The following is a 5,851-nucleotide window of genomic DNA, read 5'->3' as shown; positions in this document are numbered from 1 at the left end:
ATGCTGGAGTGGGCTGCCATGCCTTCCTCCACGGAGTCTTCCCCAACCCAGGATCGAACCTGCATCTCTTATGTCTCCTGCATTGGCAGGGAGGTTCTTTACCACCAGTGCCACCTGGGAAGCCCTCAGTATCTTATATATAAAAATATGTTTATATAGATATAATATGTGTATGTATATATATATATATATACAGATACACGATATGTTACTGTGTATGTTTTATTCTCAACCTGCTCATTTATATCTCCTCCTGCCTCAACTTTCCCTTTGGTGGGTCTAAATTTGTTTTCTAAGTCAGGGATTCAGTTTCTGTTTCGTAAATTAGTTCATTTGTGTCCATTATTCTGTTTCACCTCTAGGCCATTTCACAGGATATTTGCATTTCTCCATCTGACTTAGTTAGTGTGATCGTCTCCCGATCCAAACAGGTTGTCACAGATTCCTTCTTTTTTATGTATGAATTGCTACATACATTGTGTGTGCGTAGCACGCCTTCTGTATCCGCTGGTGTGTGGATGGACGTTTTGGAATTTGCATGCCTTGGCTGTAAACAATGCCCCGGTGAAAAGTGGGGTGCACCTGTCTTTCTGAAGGACGATTTTCTCTGGAAGTTTTTGCCTAGCAGCTGGAGTGCCAGATCATCGCCACTCTTGCTTTAGTCCTTGAAGCCACATCTGTTGCCTTTTGCTGTTGTTGCCTTTTTATAGTGGCTGTTAGCACTTTGCTTTCCCCAGCAGCAATGTGGTAAGGTTCCCTTTCCTCCAGGGACTCTCCAGCGTTTATTGATTGTAGACTTTATGCTGACTGCTCTCAGATGGTACCTCCTCACTGATTTGCAATTCTTAAATATTAGAAATGGTGAAGAAGAATTCTCATGTTTGTTTTTATTTTTTCAGGATGCTAAAATGTACTTCTTGAAATTGGCTTTGAAAGTCATCACTGTTCTAGAATTCTGTCACTATTACCACCGCAGGTATTTCTCAAGCGTGGGGGTCATTTTGAGCCCCTCAGGCCTTGAGAGTATTAAGTGATTTTTACGGACCAGTTATCAAGCTGTCGTTACCAGAAATGGCCAAAAGATGGCAGCATTTCTTCAGGCCCTGCAAAGGTCCCTGGGGCAATCAGAGCCTTAGTGAGAGAAATTGGGTTCCTGGCTTGTAAATCAGAGTGCAGCTTGCTCAGAGAAACGACCAAGGATTTGTGTCTCACTGTTTCCTTTCCTTACCCTTGATAGGCCAGGGGAATCTTAACCCCAGAAAGGTGCTTTGCTGGGGGTGCTGCCATAGTTGGGTGAAGGGACTACAAGGAAGGAGACAGGCTGAGAATCCCAGGGATGGATAAAAAGGGTGACTTTTCACAGCTCTTCAAGCCCACTTTGTTCACCCAGTGTGGTGCTGTAGCTGTGGAGTGCCAGACCAGATCTGGAGTTTGGGGTCCCATGAAGACAGAACCAGGCACTTCAGTATCGCTGGGGGGGCTCGCTGGCTGCCACATACACCCCGGCTCCCTCAGCCCCCCAGCAGCCCAGCCCTGGGACCCTAGCCTGCTCATGTGAGGATGTGACAGCAGCCCGGGTCACTGTGGCCTGAGGGGAGATGGACTAGGCATTTGTTTCCATTTATTTTCTTTTAAAGCAATTTCTGTTTTCTATTAGAGCAGAGTTGCTTTACAGTGTGTGTGTGTTTGAGAGATATGGAACATGATCTAGTTATGCGTATACATACGTCGATTCTTTTTCGGATTCTGTTTTCATATAGGTCATTACAGAGTGTTGAGATTTCCATATACAATGCAGTCGGTCCTTGCCGCTTAATGTTTTTACATAGATATATATATGTATCATATATAAAGATATGTTTATATAACTAGGGGGCTTCCCAGGTGGCTCAGACGGTAAAGAATCTGCCTCCAATGCAGGAGACCCGGGTTCAGTTCCTAGGTCAGGAAAATCCCCTAGAGAAGGGATTGGCTACACACTCCAGTATTCTTGCCTGGAGAAAGCTAGGGACAGAGGAGCCTGGCGGGCTACATCCCAAGAGACTGCAGTCGAACTTGACCGAGCAACTAACACTTCATATAACTAGAATTTTATATATATACATACATATTTTATATATATATATATATAAATATATATACACAGATTGACTAATTGGAGAAGACTTTGATGCTGGGAGGGATTGGGGGCAGGAGGAGAAGGGGACGACCGAGGATGAGATGGCTGGATGGCATCACGGACTTGATGGACGTGAGTCTGAGTGAACTCCGGGAGTTGGTGATGGACAGGGAGGCCTGGCGTGCTGCGATTCATGGGGTCGCAGAGAGTCGGACACGACTGAGCGACTGAACTGAACTGAACGGATGGTATATTTCCGTGTATGCTTTAATTCCAAGCTTTTCATTTATATCTCCCCCAATTCCCTGAGGGGAGTCTAAATTTGTTTCTGAAGCTGATGAGTCTATTTCTGTTTGGTAAATTAGTTCATCCGTCAGTGACATCAATGGATGTTTGTCTTTGTCAGACTTGGTGTGATCACTTCCACATCCGTGCGTGTTGCCGCAGATGGCATGATTTTGTTTTATTTTTATGGCTGAGTTATAGTCCATTGTTTGTATGTAGCAGACCTTCTGTTCCATTTTTGTGAGTAGATGGACATTTTGGATGCTTGCATATTTTGGCTATTGTAAATAGTGCTACTGTGAACACTGGGGTACACGTGTCCTTTTGAAGGATGGTTTTCTCTGGATATACGCCTACGAGGAGGATTTCCGGACAGTGTGGTCACTCTTGTTTGAGCTCTTGACTCCACCTTTGAGCCTTCTGTGTGGAGGCTGTTAGCAGCTTACATTCCCAGCAGCAGCCTAGGAGGGTTCCTCCTTCTCCAAGGCTGCTCCGGCAGGTATAGTTTGTAGACTTTGTGCTGACTGCAGTCAGATGATACCTCATTGTCGTTTTGATTTGCATTTATCTAAGAATTAGGAGTACATGTACATTTTTCCATTTTAAGGATGCATAAAATTTGCCTCTTAAAGTTGGCTTTTTAAAGTCTTTAAAATAATATTTTTTAAAAAAACTTTAACATGTGCATAAAAGCAAACCAAAAAACATATGAAACATATGAAAAATAACCCATTCATAATCACAAGCAGTTTACCATTTGACGTGTCCTTCTGGGTCTCATGTGGTTGGATACTTGATCCCTGAAATGCTGGAGGAGTATGAGGAAGGGTGAGGGGAGGGGGGCTTGGCTAACATCTAGAAGACAGTTTAGGTTATAACTGTCTGTCTGTATGTTCATTTTTTTAAGGTACCTATGTTTATTTTGGACAAGGTTTATCCTTTACTTTGCAACATCTAGGCAGTTTAGATGTCTTGATGTGCCAAAAAGTAGAGCTAGTGGTTTAACTAATTTGTAAATATTTTTGTTATAATTGTTTTAAAAAAGCAGCGCCTTAGGTATGGAAATGTTAAAACTGACTTTTGAAACTTATCGCTGAGCTGACTTTTTTTGCGATGATCTACCGCTTGTCGTTTACTTAAGCATAGCGGTTATGTAGAATGCAGCTGACCTTGAGAATGTGAAGTGGTTTTAAGCACCGGTTTCAGGCTGTTGTTACCCGAAACGATCACAAGACGGCAGCATTTTTTCAACCTCTTGTCTCTGGGGCGATCAGAGGTTTAGTGAAGGAAATTGGATTTCTGGCTTGTAAATTAGAAGCAAACTGCTCGAAACACCCAAGGGCTTTTGTCGCACTACTTCTTTTCCTTACTCTTGATCCTCCAGCCACATCTTAACCCCAGAAAGGTGCTTTACTGGAGGGAGCTGCCGTAGGTCAGCAGAGGGACTCCAAGGAAGGAGGCTTAGAGTGGGAATCCCACAAAGAGGGATGGAAAAAAAAGGGTGACTTTTCACAGCTCTTCCAAGTCCAGAGTGTCCACCAGTTTTGGGGTGCTGTAGGCTTGCAGTAGCTGTGGGAGGGCCGGCCTGGATCTGGAGTTTGGAGTCCCATGAAGACAGGACCAGGCAGTCCAGCATCTTGGGTGGCTCACTGGCTGCTACATACACCCCGGCTCCCTCAGCCCCAGAACACTCCAGCCCTGGGACCCAAGGCTGCTCAGACTCTGAGGATGTGACAGCAGCCCAGGTCACTGAGGCCTGAGGGGAATAGAGTAGGCATGCGTTTCTATTTATTTTCTTTTAAGGGAGTTTCTATTTTCTATTAGAGTTGGTTTACAGTGTTATATGTGTATGAGACATACAGAAATACGATCCAGTTAAAATCACACATACATCTATTGTTTTTCAGATTCTGCTTTCATATAGGTTATTACAGAGTGTTGAGATTTCCAGGTATTGATCTGGTTGTCACTTGTCTTCTATACGATATTTATATATCATACAGATGTCATACTATGTATATATATTTACATATATAAGATGTATTTCTGAGTACCTTTTATTTTTATTTTTTTACAGTCCAGGTCTTTATTTTTACACCCATCAGGCCATGAATTCATAGGGGATGGGCTCCAACAGTTCAGGTTCCTTTCCGTTGGTCCTCACAAAGTGTGCTTCTCTAGGTGGAGCAGGCTGGCGCTTCAGCTGAACCCAAGTCCCTTTCTCTTTGGCTTCCTTCTTTTTCTGATCATTTTGCTTCACACGTTTCAGGATGCTATCTCGGCTCTTAGAGTGTTTAATATGCTCAATACGGACATTAATTCTCTCGGCAAGAATCTTGCCCTTAACTTGTTTGTTTACAATGTTTGTTGCCAATAGCATGCTGGGTAACATTGTAGACTCTCCCAGTTTTGCCATGGTAACATTTGGGGGGCATTCCTTTTTGAACAGTACCCATTCCCTTGATAGCTACAATATCACCCTTCCTGTAGATTCGCATGTATGTGGCCAAAGGAACAACTCCATGTTTTCTGAAAGGCCTGGAGAACATGTAGCGGGTGTCCCGCCTCTTTCCCTTTGTGTTGGTCATCTTGGCGAATCACTGGAAGATGGCAGTTCCGGCCGAAAAGTTCTGAGTACCTTTTAATCAAAGCCTTTTCACTTTATCACCCCTTGCCCTCCTTCCCTTTAGTGAGTCTAAATTTGTTTCCTGAGTCAGTGAGTCTGTTTCTGTTTGGGAACTAGTCCATTTGTATCCATTTTTCAATCTCTTCTATCAGTGATATCAAAGGATATGTGTCTTTCCTTGTCTGACTTAAATGTGATCTTCACATCCATCCAGTTTGCCACAGATGGCATGCTTTCATTGTTTTTATGACTGAGGACGAGATGGCTGGATGGCATCACTGACTCGATGGACGTGAGTCTGGGTGAACTCCGGGAGTTGGTGATGGACAGGGAGACCTGGCGTGCTGCGACTCATGGGGTCACAAAGAGTCGGAAACGACTGAGCGACTGAACTGAACTGCATGGTCCACTGTACGTGTGTGGCACGCCTTCTGTATTGTTGGTGTGTGGATGGACATTCTGGATGCTTGCTTGCTCTGACTGTTGTAAACAGTGCTGCAGGGGGCCGTTGGAGCACACAGGCCTTGGATGGATGGGTTTCTCTGGAGGCTGCCTGAGAGAGGGATTGCCAGATCGTACGGCGACTCTTGTTTTAGTCCTTGGTGCCACCTATGTAGCCTCCTGTAGAGTGGATGTTAGCAGTTTGTATTCCCAGAAACCCCATAGGAGGTCCCTTCTCGCCATGGACTCTGCGGCACTCTGTACTGGGCGGTGACCGCTGTCACGTGATACCTCATCATTTTGATTTGCATTTCTTTGCAAGAAATGATGTCTCATGTTTGTTTTTTTTTTACTTTTTAAGGATGCTAGAATTTAGTACT

At 44.1% G+C, this 5,851-nt stretch overlaps 1 pseudogene; it reads right to left on the bottom strand.

Moving 5' to 3' along the window:
- Positions 1-4,470: 4,470 nt before the first annotated feature.
- On the bottom strand, positions 4,471-5,026 carry LOC120868269 (annotated as a pseudogene).
- Positions 5,027-5,851: the final 825 nt, after the last annotated feature.

This window comes from Oryx dammah, unplaced genomic scaffold (assembly GCF_014754425.2).
Source record: "Oryx dammah isolate SB20612 unplaced genomic scaffold, SCBI_Odam_1.1 HiC_scaffold_9, whole genome shotgun sequence".
In the NCBI taxonomy this organism is placed as follows: Eukaryota; Metazoa; Chordata; class Mammalia; order Artiodactyla; family Bovidae; genus Oryx; species Oryx dammah.
This window is presented reverse-complemented; position numbering and strand designations above follow the sequence as displayed.